The sequence below is a fragment of the Lutzomyia longipalpis genome, chromosome 4 (assembly GCF_024334085.1).
Source record: "Lutzomyia longipalpis isolate SR_M1_2022 chromosome 4, ASM2433408v1".
NCBI lineage: Eukaryota > Metazoa > Arthropoda > Insecta > Diptera > Psychodidae > Lutzomyia > Lutzomyia longipalpis.
The window spans coordinates 16,943,366-16,967,651 of record NC_074710.1 but is presented as its reverse complement, the minus strand read 5'-3'; the positions used below and the strand labels follow the sequence as shown (position 1 = coordinate 16,967,651).

Genomic DNA, 24,286 nt, shown 5'->3' with positions numbered 1-24,286 from the left:
AAGACAAAGAATTATTTCTCAATTTCAACCTCCTTATTTGTGGAGAATTAATTAAAATATCAATTGAAGGAAAATTGGTGAAGTGAATAAAATTTACATCCGGCCATTCCTTGCTCTGTGCCCATCTTTCTTTTGATCATTAAATGGAATATAGTTGAGGAGCTTCACTCCCAAACCACTTGAGAGCCACAAACAGCCAACAGCAGAAGCAAATGGCGAAGATGTTTGGTTGGGGAAGATGGAAGAAAGGCATGGAAGAGTGTGTGGCAGAAGGAAGAAATCACAGTCTCTGTGGCAATTAGTGGAGTGCATTTGAATAATCTTTGCTGTGGGTGATTTCAGCACTTGCCCCACTTCCATTCCTCACCCCCCTGCGTTCGCCCCCCGCACCACACATTAGCATGACTGCGGGGTGAAAATCGAAATGCAAATTGGCTGGAAGTGTGAAAGACTCAACGTTTTGGGAGTATCTCCATTAAAACTAATGCACGACTCTTTAATTTGATTACATCGCCGCACCACCATCAACCTCCCTTCTCGCCCTTCTCCCTCCCCCCTCCCCCAATTACCATTCAATACATGAGAATTTTTTGCTATATATTGAAAAATATAATTCAAACTTCAACTGGAATTTAAAATAGAAAAAAAAAGAAGTTTTTTTTTCTCTTGGGTTAAATAATTGATTTATATTCACATCCATACTAAATACAATTCCCATCGTTTTCCGGGGAAAAATAGATAGCTACATGTGCAAGTCTTTTATACTATCTTTTTTAGAGCCATGTCGTAAATTACATATTCACCCATAATAATTCTCAATGCCTTTTGAATACTTTGTGTGGTTGTGTTAATTTTTAATGGACTCTCCCGGGGGCATACCAGAGAGTTGAGAATTTTATTAAAGCCAACCAATCATCTCAACTTGGTGTCATTAAACATTTTTATTAATGCTCTTTTAGTGCACCTTTTGCATCCATTGCTTCTTGCGCTTTCCCATCCCTGGCACAACCTACAAAGAAAAATATTTACAATATGCTACAAAATTCTTCACATTCCAAACTCTTTCGTTCAATAAACAACGGAGGGATGGGAAGAGAGGGAGAAATCACTTTTATCTCCCAAAATGGCACCACAAAATAAATTCTTTATGAAATTATTGCACATACATTGTATATGGGGGTTGTGTGGGAGGGGATTGTTGGTTTTGTTGGTAAAATCAAGAGCAATGCGGACTTGCCGGAAATTGCATTTTCAGCATTCATCTTCATCCCTCCCTGAGAGACACTTTCTGTACACTTTTGGCATACACCTCACCCACCACCTCTACCGTCAATCCTTTGATACGTGAAATGGAGTTTGTAGGAAACTTGAGGCTGCTTCTGTGTGATAGTTGTACTACGTACATTCACAAAACCAAGCGAAGAAGGAAGAAATATGTACAGGAGAAATGGAATTGGGTTAATTTGCACCAATTAGTCAAAGTCGAAGCTGCAGTTCTCATTTCATTTTAGCATCTATGTACATAGTAATTTTATATTCCACATTTCCAGTGAGGTGTGTGTGCACTTTCATAGAAGTGCTCTGTGAGTTGAGAGTCAGAAGAGGGGAAGTCAATTAAGGAATAAAAAAATTTCTCACTCTAGGTGACAGAAAAAATTCAAAAGAAGAAATTTAAAACACTATTGAAAAAAAAAACGTAAAATGTTTAAATAGACACTTCAGAAAAGAAGTCAAGTAGAGAAGAAACATCAAACGTTAGAAAAGAATTGTCAAATTTCAGAAAAGAAATGTAAAATGTAAAAATAATGCTTAACGTTAGAAAATGAACGTCAAACGTTTAAAAAAGAAACGCTAAAAGTCAGAAATTTCATGCATTGGAACAGATACAAACAACAGAGGTAAGTAAAAGTACCGTAAGATGGGGTGTTTTGGGAGACGCGGGGTGTTTTGGGATTTATTTTTAAGGCTAATTTGTAAAAGTAAAATTGATTGGATTTTAAGGGCAACCTTAGCTAAAATTTTCCGGGGAGTCCGAAAATGGCCACCATTTTCACCTCCGGTATATTGTTAGAATAAACATAAAACATCTTAAAAGTCTTAAAAGAAAAATGTCAAAGAGTTTGAAAAGACAAGTAAAATGTCAGAAAAAATATCAAACGTAAAAAAAACGGGAAACGTAAGAAAATCCACGTCAGATATTTAAAAAAAAAATTAAATGTTATATGTTAGAAAATAAACGTCAAATAGTAAGTAGTTATTCGATGGCGATAATCGTCAATATTGATAACAAATTTTAATGTTCATTTTCGACTATTGATTCTTATTAACCCACTTTTATCGATTCTTTATAAAAAAAATATTTCTCTTTCTATTTAATTTTTGTTCAGATCGGTCATCATTCTGACATTCACAGAGTATGAAAAAAAATGTTTTAAAGTCTATTCGGAAAACTTATGAAATAAAATAATATTTGAATTTGGCGCGCACTCGAAGTGGTGAATTAGAGTGGTTAAAATACAAAATGTGGGGAAAAAGGAATGTTTTAGCGGCGAAAATGACAGGTCGGATTTGGAAAGCAAGGTGTACGAATGCAAATGTTCTTGCTCCGCAATAAAGTGTAATTTATTGCTTAAAATAGGGAAATTTCGCGAACAAGTCTAATAGTGCTAATTTCAAGGTTAATTTTTGGTCAGTTTCTCTATAAAAAAAAATGTCTCACAAAAATGAATAATCTCCTTTTTATCATCATGAACAAATTCAACTTTATATTTTAATTGGAAAATAGTCAAATATTCGTTTCAATTCATTTGAAATTTTGAATTGTTTTTAATTATAAAGTTGTTTAATTTTAATTTATAATTAAATCTCAAATTTATCTCTCTCTCTCTCTCTTTTTCTATCTGGGGAATATATTATTTAACACAGAGGGAACACATCAAACATGCCCTATCACATATAAATAATGCTATGAATTAATGAAAGATTTAATCATCAACCAATATAGTCCCATAATATTGATAAAGAGAACTTCCAAAATGGCCCATTAATCTCCATTTTTGTATTTCAAACTTATTGCTTTCGGACTTCCTTGAAAAGAATGTAACGAAGATGGAAAAAAAACCTCATCAAATCCACTCTATGTGTAAATAAGTCAAAAAATAAAGAAGGAGGGGAAAAGAAAATGTTCCCATCAATATGAGACACGACACATTCTTATATGTGGCTTGAAGGAAACATCCCCTCGAGTGTTAAATTTACCATGACGTGCGTGGAGAAGACATTGCGGAGATAAGGATTTCCGATAAGGTTGTCCGATAAGGTCCCTCTTTAGTCATGTTGTGTGTGGATTGTCTGAGGCTTCTCGAATTATATTTCACGTGTGATCCGAGAGAGAGAATTTGTGTGTTTATGAGATAAGGAGAAAGATTTATTCATTGTGATTCAAACAGCAGATGCAGACATTCCACATAGTCGTTCATCGTCACACAGCCTCCCTCCTCAATGTATGCTCTTCCAGCGTCTTGTGAGACCACTCGGAATGGCACACATTGAGAGCCACCAGGAGGAGACGAAGGAATGGAAAAAAAAACACGGAATTCCGTGAAGGATTACAGATTAGAATCGAATGACAATACATTTGAATTGCGCAGAGGGGTTTGTTGTGAGTGAAGAAGGTGCCGGTGAGGTTCCTACTCTCTTACTCTCAGTACAAAGATCTTTTCACCACATAGAGCCACTCACTCTGAAGGAATCCTTCTTCTCTCCTCTGGCGAAGACATGCTCCGAAGAAGGAGGAAGAAGCAGAAAATAAAAAAAGACGAATTGAGGAAATTCTGCAGGAGACACGAATGAAAATGGTGAAATGATAAATATTCAAGTGATTTTTTTTTGGGTGAGAAAATCATCCCAAATACTCCTTCATGGTTCACAAAAGACAAGAATCTGCGTCTCGTAAATTTCTTCTTCTCCTTCTTCGCCATTCGCGAATGGGATTTTCTCTATATTGAGTCTCTCCCACACACATTGTGGGTGAGAAGGAAGTTGCTGATGCATGAAAAAATATACTACGTGAATTTGTCACCTGGAAAAGATGACTCCCCTGCCAGTGATTTCGTTTTGTCGCATATATAAACGACAACATATGTAATAGAAGAAGGACCAGAAGAAGTGAAAAAAAAATTTACACATTTTACATTTCACTGCCGCAACGTATCATCAAAATCCCCTTATTGAATTATTAATTTTTCCACACACACACCGACAAAGAACTTGTGCCATGGAAGAAAAACAAGAATTATATTTACAACTTTCGCCTCACTCCACAGTGGCAGTTTTTAGGGAGTGGACAACTGCGCTGAATTAATTTTAGAAGGCTGGAGAATTTTTTTTTATAATAATTCCCTCTTTGTAACATTTTTATTTATCTAATTTAATTGGGGAAGTAACATACAATCATTTGTGATGAGGACCTCTCGTTAGTGTACCCAGAAGCCCTCAACTACTTATTTTATTACAGAGAAGCAACAATTTTTTCCAGACACAGAATTAAAATTTATTTAACATTTTGTGATAAATTCTACATCTGTTAATGGAAGTATTAGTACTTCAGGATCGTCGAAAGAAAATTAGGAAAAATATTTTCTTTTGAGAAAAAATGAAGGTCAAACTTTTGAGGTTAGAAACCTCGATCCTCCAAGTGTAAAGAGGCGTAAAATATTCCTATTTTTTATTTTACACTTTCCGTCGATTTATCTATTATATTTTATTTTGAACATAAATTGTCTCATTTCTAAATAATTTGTATGGCCAAACGTATTTTTGATAATAAAATTCTATAATATCGTAAGAAGAATATGAGAAGCCCACTATGGGTCAGCCGGGTGATATTTTTTTCTAGAAGTACGTACACGTAGTTATTTATTACACATGGCGTAAAAAAGCAAGTTACGAGTATTATATTCAACCTAAATGTGTTAATAAAATGCATAAAAGAGCACAGAAGATTAAATTCCTCCCTCTCATTTGGGAATTTCATCAATTTCACATCCCTCGTACATCAGCCGCAAAAACTAGCTCAGCTCAGTACTCTGTACTCTCTTTGGAACAAAAAGAAAATGTTCTCTTTGGACAAAATTAAATTCTTGCGAGTAACCACATTGAAATTTAGCCAACCATGTCCAAATTATTATATTAGAAATTTGTGGTGTGTAATTTAATGTGTCATCCTATTTCTGTTTTCATGCACCTTCTTTTTTTATACCTACATACATACATATATTTTTCAACCCAGCATCCCATAAACGTTCATCAAGCAATGTGGGGAAAAATATAATTTTCAAAGGCATGCAATTTCCACCATGTTTCGAGAAATGTCTCTCAAGTGTTTCCATCATAAAAGTGACTTGTGGGGACAATTTATTTTCACAACGATGGCACATCATAATTAACCCAAACGTTTTTCTTCTGCGCGCTGCAAAACCTCATGAACAGCAAGAGAGAGGGAGCATGAAGAGAAGTCTATGGCAAAATAGTTTTCCTCGTGTTGCAGCACGGACGGGAAAAGGGGAAAGGGGGGTGGAGTGATGAATAAAGATCCGCAGATGCAGTGCAAGCATGTTCCACGTCTAAATGCTCCCTACAGAGGAAATTTGATCCATTCTGTGTCAAAGAAAACATATAAGACAAACAACAAACTATCCCTTGAGGTGGATTCCATGGTGAGGTATATTACATTGAGGAACGGCATATACATATTGAGCTATACTATGTAGGTATATAATGGAGATTACGTATCAATGGATGTGCAAGAACTTCTCAAAACGAGTCCCGTAGAGCGATAGGAGAGAAAATTGCATCAACAGCAATATATTCAAAATCTTATTTGCTTCTCTTCTCCTTCATTTCTCTCTTAACCTTCCGTTCGCCACGTGGGGGGTAGGTGACTGACCACAAATTTCTGTATATTATCCGACTTAAAATCCTTTTTTTTTTCAAACATGTTTCCTGATTAAATTAAATTAATTTATTTTTTAAAATTTACTAATATTTTTTGCTTTGAAATGGTTAAAAGACTTCTTAAAATTTAGCTTAAGCTTAATTTCATGAAGTACTTTAAGTCAGCATCCTCATTTAATTCTACAAATTTGTTTAATTTGAAAAGAAAATCTCATTGTCAGGGATCAATGAATGAACTAACCTAGCATAGAAAAAGCGCGTGAATATCCCTCGCCTGGCATACGAAAGGTTAAGAAAAAAAAAACTTCTCTACTTGCATAAGAAACTTTTGCAGTTTTCACGCATGAGGTGCATTTATAAACTGATTTCACTCATAAATTACCTACAAAGGAATAAGCAAAAAAAAAAGTAAAAATCTTCCCATGAGTCCTTTTATTGAGAGAATTTCATCGAGTAGTGCAGGAATGAAGATTTTGAACGAGAAAATCAATGGAAAGACAAAATGCCAAAAAGAACAGCGTGTGGGTTAAGGTGAATTTAAGAAAAAGAAACCAACTAAAGATGAAACAAATCAAGAAAGGAATTCACCTGCTGTGAAAGACTTTTTTTGGATGGCTCCAAGTCCGGAACAACAACGTGAAAATGTTTTCTCCCGCCATGACAAAGGAATACTTTTCTCGGTTGAAAATTACATTTTAGTCCGCATGTCGACACAAACATCATAAATATTTAAAATAAAATAAAAGTTATTTGCTATTCTTTCCAAAATAACATAAGAAAACTTTTTCTCCTTCCTTCAAGAAATTCTTGTCTTCTCCACAACCCTTTCTCGCTCTCTGCCTCAATATACAGAAAAATTCATCCATAATTAATGAAAGAGGACTTTCGGGTAAATTAAGCCTTTCCCACGTTAAGGTTTTGATTGAGTCCATTTTTTTTCGAAGGAAAACAACAAGAAAAAGTGGACATAAACGACATAAACTCGTCAATCAATAATGCATAATAGGTAATCAATGGGAGAGACAATGATTTGAAATATTCGGTTTTAGTGTTTTGGTGTAAATTATTCAATAGGGGAGACTGGGGGTGGAGTTAGTGTACAGAATATGTTATTATTCATTCACAGTCTATGTTGAGAAACAAGCAAAGTTCTAAATAGAATTTTTCGTAATCGTATTTTTCGTAATTTTCTGAGGATTATTATAAAAAAAAAGTAGTTTATGGTGCTATTCACGAGTCTCATGTCAGGAAAAAATGATCATGACATTTTTTCTGACATTTTTTTTCATTCTTTCTCACTCCCACTCATGTATTTCCTAATGTTTTATCTTATTCTTTCGCATCTTCACGACATTTTTTTTTTCATGGCATGCCTTTTTCTTATTCATTTTGTAGATTTATTTGCTTTTTTTATTAAATGTTTTTTTTTCGAATTCTTTTGTAATCGTTTATTAATTTATTTAGCGACAAGTTTTTTCTTCAAGTTTTTCATAGACTTTGTTTTATTGAAGTGTATAAAAATCAATCAGACGCCATCTTGTAATTTTCCGACTCACTAAACTGCCCTAAAACACAAAAGTAGGTTTTTCTCAGGATCTACTGGATGGATTTTGATAGGGTAAAAAGCAAATGAAAGAGGAAATTCCAATGCAGACTTTGATGTAACAGAATTTTGAATTACCATTCTGGGGCTGAGAAAAGTGGGAAAACGTAAAAAAAATGTGAACAAAAATCACAACTTGAAGAAAAATGAAAATATTTTGAATGTGTCAATACCAGACTCCCCCTCAACTTCTAAAATAATCTTATGAGAGCCTCAAAATCAATTATCTCCTTTTTAATTCATTTCCTTAGTAGAACAACGAATATTTCAGTCTTTTAGCCAAAATCTCCATCTCTCTCCTCACCAATACAACCCCGTTGGCTTTCTTACAAAACCATGGGTGGTCTCTTACCTTAAGCATAGCATGGAGAGACATTAGATTTATTTGCCAAAAGGAAGTGCTGATGCAAGGTACAACTTTGTATAAACACAGAATTCTAATCCATAAGTCAGACCATGTGTGTGTAGTTCTCAAAATTTATATCATCATCCTCCCAAATGAGTCTAAATTTGATTTATTAGTACATATAGGGGGTGCAGTGCAGGAACACCGGCAATTGGCTAAAATGGCAAATGGGTTTGAATTGAAAGTGCAAGCAAAAGTATGAGGAAAAAGTGTGCAAATTGCCCGAACGAAATGTTATGACACTCAGTGACAAATTACTCCTTGTGCCCATTAAAATCTGCTGTTTGGGGCGAATGGAGTTGATTAAATTAATGCTCTCTATACACACAGAGAAATTTTGATCAAAAGTGGCAGTGAAAATGTCAATTTTTGCGAGTGTGCCACTCGCATTCGTTAATGACGAGTATTTCCTATATTGTTTACATTGGAGAGTGCGAGTCAAACTGAGGTTATGTGCGAATATCTCACTCGCATTCGACTAATACGAACAATTTTTCTGTGTGTATAACGCCACCACTGTGTGATGGGGAAGGGACGAAGCTAATTTGTCTCAATGGGATTTTGTGCTTTGGCCGTAAAATTTGTCATCCTTTGTCATCCTTTTTGCAAAAGAAAAGATTGTTCGGAACAAAGTTACATATTTAAATTGCAATTAGGTGCCTCTCCTCATGTACCCTTAGTGCCTCACGTGAGGAGGATGGGCTCCATCAGCCACACGACGACAGAGAACTCCGCAGCGGCATTTTTGAGGTGGTGAACGAAGCGTGAAGAAATTGCGAAAATTGGGATAAATTTCTCCCTGGTGTGGAGGGAAGAATAAATTTTCCTATGTCATGCTACAATTATTGACTTTATTTCCTCCTTTCATCTTCTATCTTGGGCACCACGCGGGTAAATTGAGTGTTGCCACCTGAAGACAACCATCACCTCCTCCTCCATCCTTCCCCTTATTGGCAGCCACTCTCTCCTTTAATTTATTCCCCACTCGACGTCGTTCTTTTGCACCTTTTTTATATGTATAAAAAAACTCTCCTCGCGCAAAAGGAAATTGAAATGAAGTGTTTGGGTGTCTCAATCTTTTTTTCCCCTCTCCTCCTTCCCTTCGTGCTCCCGGGGAGAGTCTTTCCTCGTTCACACAAGAAGGGCATTTAAAGTGCAATGGAAAATCAATATGAAGCACCTTTAATACGCGATAATGGGGTAGAGTAATTTTATTCTCACTCACAGCCATTACACCCTGTGCCATCTTCACAGCCTTTAGCCGCCTCTCCCCGCCCCCGCATGTGATTATGATAAATGGGTGGCATCCCCCTTTTTCCACACTGCAAAAACACGGATGGGTGCGAAAAGTCTCTCAAATTAATATACATAGCGTGTGCTAAGGGCGGGAGATACATAAATATATAGAAATTATAAATCAAGGTGGAATAGGAAAAGTAGCGAACAGCGGGAAAACTCTTTCTCGCATTAGCCCCGTGTCGTGGCATTAAGTAAAGCAGCTCAAAAAGGGTTGATAATTTCCCGGAATGAGAGACTAAATAAAAAAAATTATGAATACTTTCTAACAAAAAGGAGATTCTGATGTGAAAGAAGTTGATGAAATATTCTTCTCAAATTCTAAACTAATTTTCCCAAAAATTCTTTCAAATTTTGGACTAAAGAGATCTTATCTTAAAACATTTTTATTAATTATAAGGAAAAATGTGTCATTATCCTTACCCCAGTTTCCCTAAATAATGACGTCATTTCTTACATTTTTTGAGCCAATTTTTAGTGGCTTTTTCTAGTTAAGTTCGGTGGAAAATACTAAATCAGTTTGGTAATTTCCTTTTTCATATTTTTAATTCTCTTCTAAATGAGAAATTTTCACAGAAAAAAGCACAAACTTCTTAAATATTAACCAAACTAATTAGAATTTTTTATTTTTAGAACTTGGTTTAGAATTCAAATATAAAATAATGAATTTAATAAAAATTCAATGATTAATTACTGAACGACAGTTTAATGATTTAAATTAAAAAAAAACTCAACAAACAACCCCCTTAAAACCTCAAATAATAATTTTCTCATAAAATTTCTCACAATAAACCCCGAATATTGAATGCAAATCCCATAAATCCTTTTAAAAAAGTCAATTGTTTGCCCCTTTGAGTATCTTTACAACCCTTGGGGTGCGCGGTAGTCAAGGGATTGCTTTGGCCTAAGGGGTGATGGCAAGGAAGTGGTGAGAAATCGAAATTAAGAAATTTACCGTCGTCAACTTCATAACTTCGCCTATATAGTGCACACAATATATATAGCTTTTGGGGCTTTTCCGTGAAATCCGAAACACAAAAACATCATTATCCATTTTTCCTTTATCCGTTTGTTCAATTTTAATTAAAACTCATTCCGTCAGGTTTAATTTCCTGGGCAAAAGTGGAAGCTTTCTCGCGCACAAGTACCGCATCTTCGCGTTCTGCCCTTATGTTTGGAATAGCATTGAGGGAGAAGAAGGGGGATGCGAAGAGAACATGGTGATCAATTTCCCAAACGGGCCGCAATTTAGAGGCAGATGTCACGCGTACTTCTCGAACTACTTGTAATACTGCAAATTGAACTATAAAATCTATGGCCTGTGCGCCATTCTAGGAGGGTGTCAATCAAATACGATCTCTATTCGCACACTCTCATTTCATTAACCAATGCCACTTTACAGGGAAAATATATTATCCACCTCATGGGATGTCTCTTTTGTGTGTCTCTACCTTCTGTCCTATTGATTTCGTCATCCACTGCCGTGAACGAGAAGATTTAACAATGGGCAAGAGGAATATTTGTTGTGGAATTGATGGACAAACAATAAATCGTTCTCCCTCGGTAGAAAATTGAGTGGAAAAGGTCCTCTAAAAATGAAAGGCAAAAGAGTTAAAAACTATCTAATAGGATGCAATATTGTAGGTCTATCCTTTATTATGCAGAAGGAAGTCTTTGGGTAATTTTTCCTTCATTTTCTTCACCTTACATTCTTCATTAAACAAGATATTTTCCTCATGATTTTCAACCAATTTTCAACAAAGAATCATTGAGGAAGAACAAGAAAAAAATTATTCATCCCATGTGGATCATGAATTGTTATGTTTTTCACTGCCAAATACATAAAAGAAGAATGCAAAAACGTAACCTTCTTTGCCAATAAAGCAATGACGAGCCCCTAAGGTGCCACTCTCTTCGTGGTTTTCCTTATCGCGATTTGCAACAAAAGAACATTGAGTTTAAGGAGAAGAGAAAAAAAAGAAGAAAACCCCTCATACAAGCATCAATACATGAAATTGGTTGAAGATGAGAAGTGATGTGTGCAGTGAGAAACGAAAGAAACTCTCGATCACGAATCAACCTCTGAACCCACTGTTGTGTGATGGCTGCAAAAAATAAAGAAAAGAAGGAAAAAAAGCAAATCCCGAAACTAACACAATTATTATTCTTCGAAACGCGACATGCTTATTAATTGGCCGTGGGAAAATGGTTTTTCCGTGGTACTTTCATACGCTCGGATATCGAGGGTTATTCATGCATATATGTTGTGGCGAAATCGCGGAATGTCCCCAATTCCCCCAATCACCTTAATGGAAATTAGAACACAAATTGTACCTATAAATATGGAAAATATGAAATATAAGTCAGTTTGGAGTTGGAACCGAAGAAGAGTAGTTTAAATTCTCTACACGTGACCAGGAAGAACTGGTTGCTGTCGGTGGACAGAAAGTGAGTGAAAATGTGAAGTGTTAAGTGAGGATGTGCCAGCGCCAGCTCTCCAACGCTCCAGAAGTTGCAGCCGCATCCTGCACATCAGGAAGATGTGCCAGCGCCAGCGCTCCAACCCTTAGGAGCAGTTGCAGTCGCATCCTGAGCAACATCCTCCACATCAGCCTTCACCAGACACTACACAATCGCCACCGCAGCATCCCAGTTGCTTCCATGAGATGCCTTGGTCGTCGATGCAGCCAACACAGCGATGAAAATCTAATGGATCAACGGGTCAACCCCTTCATCAATATTGAACGACCTAGTCATCGCAGCATCCAACCATCATCGCAGACGACGCATCATCATATCAACCAACGATCACCGCAGCATTCATCGCTTCAAGCCCTACTTCAAGCGACCGCTCCAAGCTCACACCAAAATTTAAGTACAAATCCATTTCTTTAAATTAAAATCAAATTATTTCAAAATTTAAAGTAGAAAAGTTATTGTTCTAATTTGAAATTCCTTTTAAAATGAAATGAACCTGTTAATATTAATGCGGCCATTACCTATATAATTGTAAAAAAAAAATCAATTGATGTATAAAGAAATACATTTTCTAAATTATGTTCAAAATCCAATTGTGTTCCAAATCATTAGTAAATATTATATAAAATTCAATTGAATTCTTATTTTCTTTCAAATATCGAATACCTATCCCACATTTGAACATCTTAATTAATCAATTCTTAAACAAATCGATGCATTGCCGTAACCCAATAATAAATACTTTGTCATCAAAACGTAAAATGACATAAATTCGTGCCATAATTATTGCTGAGCCAAATTACACAATTAGGGCAATACCGAACATCGCTCAAAACCTACAATTGCTATAAGCAAAATAACCTCTCAGAGGACAACCTAAAGCTCATAGTCAGCTTTCTTTCCCCACGCGGAAAAATTCATATAAACTCTATTCCCCCTTGTGTTGATGACATATTCCAACAAAGGCAGCGAATACTTTATATAAAAACCTTAGTAAATAAGTCGAGCCAAAATAAAATCGGTATTGACCCTCAAACAATACAATAATGCTCCGTAAGCAATAATTATGCGCCGACGAAAATAATCGCAATGCATTCGAAAATTCATTCATAATAAGATGTTCAACTCTCAAAAAAAAATATTAGGATGGTATTTGAAAGAACAGAAATTTTGAATAATCTGAAATGATCACAAAATGGTCATAAATAAAATTTCCTAAATTTTGTAATCCCAACATCCCCTCACAATAAAGCTTCAACGCACGAGGACGTGCGTTCTCCTAAGGAGGGAGGTGTTGCGGAATCCCCCCTTAATCTAAATTACTTTTAATTGGAACACAATAATTATATAGAATAAGCTAAAATATTGTATAAATATATCGAAAATATGAAATATAAATCAGTTTGGAGTTGGAACCGAAGAAGAGTAGGTAGTTTAAATTCTCTACAATGTATATTCAATTCAACCCCCCACCCGTGCTTGGAACAATTGGTCCTTTTGCTGCATGGGGTCATGCGAAGAGAGAGAGAGATAGAAGAGTGTGTGTAGAATAATGCGTTCAACTGGAGAGTCACGGTGCGATGTTTTTTGGGATTTTGCAGAATGAAAGGCTTGGACGGAGGGGCAATTTGAATCATAATCGGATTATGTCAGCTCTTTTAGGCGCATTTGCTAAAACGCAAAATCAAAATGCATTGTTCACCATCACTGGGTCAATTCCATACATACATATATGTAAATTATATATAAATGGATTGCATAGTAGGGGTTCGTAATATAAATTAATTTGTTTTCTATGTAAAAAAAATCTTTTTAAAGCCACCTTTAACCCTTGGAGGATAGAGGTTTTTAATCTCAAAACTTTCACTTGAATTTTCTCTCAAAAAGAAAATGTTTTTCAAAGTTTTCTTTCTACGAACTTGAGGTAATTAAATTTCACTAAACATTGATGCTTAATACATTTTATTGGATCAAATCTTTTGAACAGAAAATAATCCTTTTGATCAGGAGAACGCTATTAATGGTCAGAAAACTCCTCTAAGGGTTAAAAATTTTATGAGAGATCTTCGCCTAAGAAAACTTTGATTAAAATCGCTGAAGTAATCGAAGTAATCAGAGAAAATTCATATGACAGAATATTTCAGTTAAAATAACCAATTTTATTGTCAAAAGGTTAAAAAAAAACCGATTCAAATGGTCAAATACACCGAAGTTATTCGGTCAACGGCATAAAACAGTCAAAGTAAAGGAAATTATTCGGTTAAAATAAAAGATTCAAATAGTCAAAAGCACAGAAGTTATTTAGCGTAAAGAAAATATATCAGATTGAAATGGTTATAGTAACGCTTCAAACACTTAAATTGGTCAAAAAGCTTCCATTGGTGTAAAATGACAAAATTATTCAGTCAAATTACTTTTTCACTTAACTTGAATAAAACTATCAAATATCTTTCACCAATTTAATTTGTCAAATTCCTAAGACAAAGATATGATTCTGTTAAATCATTCACTAATTTAATTGGTCAAAAAGACCAAAGTTTGACTGAAATATTTTGTTGGGAAATTTTTTTTTAATAGTGAAATGATTGCTGAGGATAACGCCTTGACCGATTTTAAGGGAATTTTATCTTAATGAGACTTATAATGTCTTCTTCCTTTTCCTTTGTCACAAACGAATTATTTGAATTCATGCAGCTAAACGGATACAAAATGCACAATCTCACCCAGGAAAAGGTCGTCCCTTTTTTACCTCCCTGAAATGACCTCATGCAGAAAATTCAGACATCTCACTGATAATGACTTCCCGTGGTGTCTTGCTTGGAATTTGACAATCAAAATGAATTGTATGTTGTACCACTACATACATATGTGTATAATGGAAAATAGCAGAGGTAGCATAGGAAGTGATCTTTCTACTGAGAGAGAGAAAAAAAAGGTGAGGAAGGAAAAAAAAGTCGTGTGCATTGCAACAAAGAAGTGAACAATTCATGCTGGGAAGACGGTATACGCCTCAGCGCACTTTCGGACGTCAATTGACAACAAAGCACCCACCCATTGAGGAAACAATAAGGAAGCAATTTCACTGTTGCCCCAGCTAAGAGTCAAAGTGTACAAAAGAGCGCCCTTTTACATGGAAAACTACATATAAATTCCCTGCCTGTGTGTGATGCTACTTTGGCGCAAGTTATGCCATTTCGGCACGCGGGGGAAAGTCAAAATAAACCATACATAGTGAGAGGAAGAATATTGCCACCCACGCGTCCATCCATAGAGGAAGTATCTCACACACATTGCATACTTTTGCGACAAAGTATTCATGGAATCTCAGAGTTTTTTTTCCTTCATCTTTCAACCATCCACCTTCAACGCCCACCCACCCTCTGTGTGACACCAGACAATGCCAAATTGCTGCTTTCCCATCAAACCTACACCCCCTTAAACCACCCTAAGCTCAAGACTTTTTTTTTCTTTATAAAGTGTGCGTCTGCCAATGACATAATATCTCGTAATTTTCCGATTTTTTTCTCCATCCATCCCTCCCGCCAACTTCCAAGGGTAATTCTCAATCTCTGCCACCCGCAATGCCTTGAGAATGTGATAGTCAGTTATATAGCTGACTAGTGGATTTTTTTTGCTTTGCATTTCAAAGACATTATTAGAATAAGGGGTGGATGGGTGTGGATAAAAAGGCTGATAATTTCTCAAATTTAGTAATAATTTATGCTTAGAACTTTATGAGAAAAAAATTATAAAAATAAAGAGAAAAAAAAAGAATTTTATCGGGATTCGAACCTCTATTTAATCGTTTAATAGTCGGCATTCTTATCTATTGACCTAAAAACAGAAATTTCTTTAGTAGTAATTTTCTCCTTCCGGGGGCGTCAATAAACATTTTTGACCTAAAAACATTTTTTATTGAATTTTGTTTTTTTTTACGGATGAATTTTCTTGAGTTTGAGAAGTTTTACCGACGAGCTACAGAGCTTTTTTTCAGGAGTTTTTATTCCCCTGAAAAAAGCTCTCAATTTTCTTAAGAGTCTTAGAAACTAATACTAAAGAAAATCCCATAAAAGCCAATAGTTTTGCTCTTTTGACGAGAATGAAAAATATTTGAAATCTTTGAACAAAATATTAAGTTAAAAATTTAAAAGAAAACCACCCTCTTGACAAATTCATCGACTTGCACACCCCTTGAAAAAAAAAGAAATATTCCGTGAATTTGTCGAAAGTAGCACAAGTTGCTGAACAACCCCATATGAGCAATTCTCTGGGAGAGAAAAAAAATATCATAAAACATCCGAAAAAGTGCTTTTCAATGCAAATTTCCGCTTCCCACCCACATCCTACTTATACAACACATACAAGTCCACCCACCCCCACACTATTTATAGCACCACATATATGTAATCCCCGTTCCGTTTTTCGGGTACAGAGAATACCCCAAAAGTATATGCATATGAGGGGGAGGCCCTTGCACTGTAGAACGATATTTAACTTTCGCATGATTGAGTTGTCAACAGTGTTTTCAGGATGAATACATCGCTCCTCACCGTGCACCGCCCCCAATGGGATGCCATTGAGAGCTTGTTTTCCATGGGATTGAATGGTTTTTGCCAGTTTATACGAAACAATAAGGGTCACCCTCTCTCCCTGCTCTCTGCGTGGTGAGGGGGTGTGGGGAACTGCAGGCGCCATGGAATTAATAATGGGTTCATGGGTGCGTAGCACATGGGAGGAAAAGCGAGAATTTCATGGTAAAACGCGAAAACTTTTCACCACACTTGTCTCGCCTCCACCACTTGTCGTCCCCTATAGCCCCCCAAACTCTCCCTCTCAATGGGGCCGAATGGGGTTGGAATCGATTATAGGCCACTCTCGAATTCGAACAGAGCCCCAAGCCGATGAAATTTTTTTAGGCGGACATTTTTTACACAACCCTTTTTAGCTGTTTTAAGATTTCTTTTCTTAAATTAAAATAATTTTAACTTCTTTGTAAATGTACAGATTATTACAGAAAAAAGAATGCTCTGATACGAGGAAAGAATTTTGCACCGCATTTTCAAAACTCCCATATATGCCTGAATTACCTCCTTTATGGAAACTTAAAATAAATTTTATACTTTTTATAAATTCTTTAAATTAAATTGTATGAGTTCTATCTCTAAATTTCTATCGTTTTTAGAATATTAATCTGTAGCGCCCGACTCACTATCCAGCGAATATTAACCTGCTCATAGAGTGAGACCCTTATATTGGCGGTAACTGTAACGGCTGCCCTTCCCTCGGCAACGGCTTCTGCCTCTAGGTTACAAACCCTCAAATAGGTGAGAGAGAATACGAGAATACTCAAGAGAATGTAGGAGAGCACTGAGAGAGTAATTAGATGGGAGAATGGCAAAGAGTGCTGATTAGTGTAGAACGGCAAAGAGTGTTGATGAGTGTAGAGAGAGTCAGTCGAAGCTCAGCCTTGTGTGGGAATGGCTGTGCGTGTAAGTGCTCTATAGTTTAGCTTGAGGACAACGAGGGTTGAGGTTACTAGAGGAGTCGCCAAAGCCCTGTGGCGCCCCCCCTACTCAGGGCGCCACAAATCTAATTTATTTGTCTTTGAATATTGGCTAGATTATTGGTTAGAAATAAAATTCTAACGTTAGTATTTTAAATATAAGTGTTTAACGTTATTTTTCCAGCTTTAAATTTGCTTATAAAATTTCTTTTACCTCTTTCTTAACGTTTTTTATTTAAAACTCTTGAGTTTCCTTACTTGAAATTCAGAGATTAAGTAAACCAATATTCCCCTGAATTTCTAACGTTAAATAATTCTTAACTTCTAACGTTAGAAATAAAACTAAAGCCTATTTTTAAACAATAATTAATCAAATTAATCACACTGAAAGATTAGAATGAAATAAATCAATTTTGAGTGTCTAAAACTATTTCCCGCCATTGTAATTATCACTCAACTTAGGTCTCCTGCTCTGTCCTCTTTATATAGTTTGTGGCCTCTGTGTACGGAACTTATGGAGATTTTATATGCAATTGAAACAAAACACATTCACGGAAGAGTGTTAAAATTGGCGATTGACTGATTTACGTTATATATGGCGGGCACCTCTCCATATCCATCCTGGAAGTGACAAAATCTACTCGGCCACACAACACCAAAAAAAAACGAACGCTTTTCCCATTGAAAATTGCGATGCAATCCATGAAAATTTATGTCAATGTGCTAATGACATCCGGTTATTGAAATTCCCCAAAAATTGAGGATATTCCATCCCCCTAAAATGGGAATGAAAATTTGTCAATTAAATTGAATAAATTTCCCATAAAATCTATAAAACGTTCTATAAATGAGACATAGAGAGAGAATTAAACAATGGTACGACCTACATTTCATTTATACAAATTTATTCCCATCGTTGTGGAGGCTTTTTTATTTCTGAGAACATTCATTCAATCTGTTTTTGATATCAAAAGACGATAGCGAACATTGTTTACACGCGAAGAAATAGTTGAAATTGATGGTAATTAAATTTTCTATGTTTGTTTTTTTTGACACTCCTCAAAGACTCCGCGCGCGACATTCGCAATCACGAGCAATGATCTTACGATGGGGACGCCATAGCCATTTGTTAAATTTAATGATTCTGAGAATTTATATAGAAATCACCTCAAAATGTTATGTGTTAGTGTACCTTTAAAGTAATTAATTTTTTTTAAGTAGGAGCTTGTTAAAAATTTTCGTTGAATTTAAAGGGTAAATGCGCCGAACGTGTGACAATCTGGTCTCATATTTTGATTAGAAAATTCTGTTTCTGATCAGAAGAATATTCCGTTTCAAAATTTCAGAATTTTCAATTTTTTCCATGAAATTTAAGCTGAATTTTTGGCTGAAAACCGTTTTTCGCATTTTCTGGCTCTCCTGTTGATTTTAGAGCAAATCTGAATGGATTTTTGGGTCATTCCGTAATCGAATGTCTTTATTTTCCTGAACAAAATGGCAGATTTTTCTGACAAAATGGAACATTCTTCTTGGAACATTTTCTGATCAAAAAACAGAACTTTCTGATCAAAACATTATGATCCGTGACAATCTGTTTATTCAATTTTCTTATAAAGTTGGTGGGTTAAATTACAATTCTTTTTGCCTCTTATTTGTTGCCATTTAATATTTTGAATAAAATCTCAATTAAAAATAATAACCACCTGCCCTCATTCTTGAATACAAATTTACATCTTTCTGCAAAGAGTAAAAAAATAAAAATTAAATATAGCATGGATGGAACAGTATAAAGCGAAAGAACGGTAAGTAAAACTTACGGGCTGTGATTCTTTCTTTGTCAGTGAAATGTGAAATTGACGGAAAATTGAAGATGGGCAAATTTTGAGGAAGGCTTTCTCGCGCACCGAATCACAGCCAACGCGCAGATAATTTGTGAGAAGCCTTAATCGTGGGCGTTGGCTGTGATTCGGTACGCGAGAAAGCCTTCCTCAAAATTTGCCCATCCTCAATTTTTCGTCAATTTCACATTTCACTGACAAAGAAAGAATCACAGCCCGTAAGTTTTACTTACCGTTCTTTCGCTTTATACTGTTCCATCCATGCTATATTTAATTTTTATCTTTGCAGTTTATATATATTTATCTTTGCATTTTTATATGTATATATATAATGGATATATCTATGCATTTATATATATATATATATATTATTTTATTTTATATGTGTATATAAAACGCCCCGCTTCGCGGGGCGTTGGACTTATGCAACTCAGGATATGACATGTAAACTTTAAAACGCGATATCTCCGGAACGGCTACATAGATTTTCTTCATTTTTGGCATGGTGATAGATACTATAGTCAACTATAACATATCAAAATATGAAGTAATTCTATAAAGCGGTGCTCGAGATATTCATCGAAAACTCATCGAAAATTTTGTTTTTCATTTTAAGCCCTCTAGCGGTGACTTTAGAAACTTCCGATGTTCTAGAGAGTTGCAGGGTTTGTTGAGATCTTTCATTTGACCCCGGGTTGATCAAAATCGGTCAAGCCGTTTTCGAGTTATGGTCGATTTTCGATGAAAAATTGTCGCGGCCATATTGGCTAAACGGCTCGGCCGATTTTCGAAAATGAGACATCGTTGGAAAGGTCTTGATGGCCCCTACAACATATCAAAATTTCAGACCTCTAGCTATAATAGGGCCTGAGATATAGCGAAAACAAAATTTGGGGGTTATCCAAAATGGCGGACCGGGGGGTGGGGGGTCGGATTTGACCTCATAATCGGATGTCTTCCACCCGATATTTAAACTTTGCCGTTGACCGCAAGTCTCTATCTATTACCGTTCTCTTGTAATTTGGCAAAAGGTTCCGGCCGGACGGCCGGACGGCCGGAAAGATTTTTGGCGCATACGTTTTTTGGAATGTAGGGACCCTAATTCGTGGTCATCCCAAGTTTGAGCCCGATCTGACGACTTTGCATTTTGGAGTGTACACAGAAGCTGTGCTTCTTTGAAGAAAGAATCACAGCTAAAAAGAAATCTCATAAATGCGCTTTTTTCTCCATTATTGATCAGCTGTTAATTGTATATTTTTATGCATATAAAATTACAAATCGATTATCTTATTATGCCAACATAACGTGGTAAGATGTTTTATAAAGAGTCAATAAATCCTTACATACTTTTATGAGGTTTTTTTTTTCTTTCGCGCACACCGTGCAAAAGCTGCTACACCTTCGGGTTATTTATTCAGTGCATTTAATTATCACACTCTGGTGGTAAAGCCCCCCTGGAGGTATACTTATTAAAACAAAAACAGGTAGTATGTGTGTGCTGAATCTTGTTTATCATTAAAGTTCTTCTTTTTTTGCTAAATGAAAAGCCATCATCCCCTGAGAAGAAAAAAACAAGACTCATCAACGACAATGGCCAGTAAGAGGGAAAGGAAGAGAAAGAGGGGGCAGTAAGTCTTTAAAGTCTCCACCTTTTGAGTGTTTAAATATATAATCTACTTTATATGCATAAAACTCTCACTCCTGACGAAACTATCTATATATGCTACGTAGATATATATAGTAAAACTATATATACAATGTGTAGTATATATTATGAAAATTCACCACCAAAGTCTATTGTTCCTGTGCGGAGAGTTAGTTTGGTCTGGTTAAATGCAATTTTCATTTGGGGAATGTATGTCGGTCCTCTTCATCCATTGAATGCTAAATTAACTCCCAAATTGTTGTCACTTTTGATAGCATGTGGACGACATTTTCTATATAATAATTGTCCAATCCACTGGAGAGATCCGCACTTCTCGGCACACAACACACACTGAATTTCTCTGGGGGTGGTTGGTTTTGTTGAACAGCTCTCGCTCATTGTTGCTTAAGAATTGCCATCTGATAAGGTGGACCCCTTCTCATACAATTCTCTCCCAAACTACACACACACAACATACTACCTCATGGTACTCCCTTCCCGCGCTTACAAGCCTCCACAAGCAAAAACCCCTTTTCACACAGTAATTGCACGTCGTCCCTCATCGTGGGCTTGAAGCCATGAGAAGAGGAGACACTCTTCTGCTATCACTGAATGGGATCTAATGGCAAATTCACTGAGCACCCAGCACTGTATGCTCTACTCCAAATTGTGATAGTTCATTCACGAAAGTAAAGTAGGATGTTATTCAACAACTTCCGATAGACACCATTACCTCTCACAATAACAATAACATTTATTGAGCTAACATATTTATTGGTTATTTTAAGGGGTAAATGAACTAAATTAATAGAGGAGAAGACTTAGGGTGTGTGAGTGGATTAGAATCATGTCCATATAGCAGTATATATTGCACTAGAAATATGATGCTTCATTGTAAATAAAAGCTTCATAATGGGAAAGGAGATTATGCATTTTAATCTTTTTTAGACATTGTATTACTTACAAGAATGTAGGGGAACGTGGCCCAATTCGGACCTCCGAAGGTCCACGCATTATGAGAAAAAATGGTATAATTTATAGTCCATTTAACGCTCTTTTTACTCTCATAACTTTCTACATTTAAAATTTTATCAGTTTTAAGTAAAAGCGGATTGATAAAGTCATTAGGAGGTTCGAATTGAACCACGTTCCCCTACATTAAAGGATGAAATTCACTAGTCAAACAAACTTTAAATTCCTTAAGAAAGACTAGCTTTCTTTAAATTCTTAAAGTTGTCTTAAGATTCTTTAAGTTTTTTTAAATAATGTCTTAAGTTTTATTTTAACATTCCTTATGAAAAACTTAGGATTCCTTAAAAAAATTTGATTATACTTTCTTAAGCGAAACTTTAAGATTTCTTGAGTAAATCGAGCAAAATGCATATTTTTTAGACGATTTTTACGAATTTCGATACCCGAAGGCGATCTGAAAAAAATTATGAAAAATGTGCATTTATGTACCTTGATTCAGACTGACTGATAAAATTTTAAGTTTTGCCTAAGAAAACTTTTAATTTTTAAATTTTTCTTTGGAGATCTAAAGTTAACTAAGATAACTCAAAGTATATGAAGAAAATTTAAGTCTGTTTAACTAAGTAGTGGAAATTCATAAAAGATTTTAGAATGGCTAGAAAATTTTATGATTTTGGTAGTTTGAGGCTGTGTTAAGTGTAATTTTTCTGTAGGGTAGAGTGGGGTAAAAAGAGTCAGTTCAATATTTTTAAATGCAAATTTTTCTCAAGTTCTTCAAAAAAAAGTCTGACAACTCTCAATTTCTAAGATTTTGCCTTAATCTTGAATAAATTCTCTCACGTCTAGCATTAAATTGACGCGATTTCTTCACCATCATCAGTCGATAAATAAATAAATATTTAATCTCTTGAAATTCATACCGATAGCTCGCCAATCAAACAATCAGGCGCAAAACGCAGAATATGGTCCTCAAGTTTCATGTTAAGCCTGCATTTTGTGTACAAACCTATATTTAGCCATGAACGAGAGTTGCGAGAGTTATATATTTTATTTAAAGTATAAGAGATGTTGCTGAACGAGGCATAAATGCAAATCTTTCAATGGACAGTATGGGTAATGTGGAGGAGCTTAAGTGGATCCTCGCCTCTTCTTTTTTTCTTCCTCCATCTCTCTGTGCTTTACTCTGTGACTCCATCGGTTTAGGTAAGTAAAAGAGAGCGCGGTATAATGTATGGAAGAAAATGCAGATGGATGATCTTGAGTTGAGCACAACCAGTGTGTGCATATGAGGGGGGTAGGGGGGATAATGCACACATAAAACAATACATGGAGCGAATTTTAATTGCCCCGGAGCTTTTAAAGCTCCATCATGGGTGCACATGGGAGATGGATTTGCGGGAATAGTGTGCAGCATGTTTGAACTCTGGAGTTCATGGATAAAATTCTCATGTGGAGGGATTTTGCTTTTGGGATTCGCCACTTTATAGGTTGAGAGAGGGAACAATAAGTAAAGACGATCGACAGTGAACATGTTTTGCCATCATGATGAAGTTGCGCCACGGTGTCTCTCCACTCAATACCAGGCTTTACAATTGCACAGCTTCGCGTCACATCTTCAATGCATCTCTGTTGCAGAAGATGCGGATGGCAAAGGGTTTGTGTGAGGTGTGTAGGACAGCAAAGCTGGTGCAATTTTTCGCCACATCCACGCCATTTGGTATTTTCTTTGCCACATGCAAACACTATTATGTGCTCTCAATGGTGGTTTTGCGACTCTTCGAGGAACCGGTTGCAGTGATTTGCTATATATATTTAAATATACCTACATGCATATATGCGATGTATGTATATAATAAATCAGAAAGACGTCTTAATGAGAGCCTCTTAAACTAGCAAATTTTTGCAAGTTTAAACAGAAATTGGAGGAAAAGTTCTCAAAGATTTTTATTGAAAAATTAATCAAATTAGTAAGAGACAAAAGGAGTTTGTTCATTTTGAGGCTCTCATGATTTCAATTATTTACTTTATAATATTTATAAGTAAATTAAAAAATGTTTTTCAATGATTTTTGTGTGAATTTCTTTAATAAAGCTCTCCTTTCGTTCAATGGCTTCTATGGAAAAATGTATGGAAAATTTTTCAAACGCATTTTCTGAAATGAGCAGGAGTTTTAGAGCATAATCGTAAATATAAAAAATGCTTCTTATAATTTTCTGAATAAAATGGTGTAAAATTTGGCTTGATCGCAATTATTTAGAGGTTTGGGGTTATTTTCAGTCAATTCTACTGCGCTATTAAGGGCAAAAAGAAGTTTAAAAAAAATTATATGTTTACAATAACAACTAAATATTCACAAAAGAGAATAAATCTGCAGCAAAGACCTTCAGTCAAGGCCAGATTTGACCAATATGAGCGTAATTGAATGGAAAATCGCTGAAAAAAATCATTGTTCACTATCGAGTCTTGAACCCACGTTCTTCCCTCATCAGCGTAAATCACTGCGAATTTGCATCCCTCAACACTTCCAGTAGGCAAAAATTAATTCTCATTGCAATTTCACAAAAGTAATTTCAACAAAATAGGCACAAAA

The 24,286-nt window shown here is 35.6% G+C and overlaps 2 protein-coding genes across 3 annotated transcripts in view; both read right to left on the bottom strand.

Moving 5' to 3' along the window:
* The window catches only part of LOC129795284 (toll-like receptor Tollo), a 650,843-nt gene that overhangs the window by 42,887 nt on the left and 583,670 nt on the right, over positions 1 to 24,286 (bottom strand). The window lies entirely within an intron of this gene.
* The window catches only part of LOC129795282 (protein slit), a 91,262-nt gene that overhangs the window by 52,116 nt on the left and 14,860 nt on the right, over positions 1 to 24,286 (bottom strand). The window lies entirely within an intron of this gene.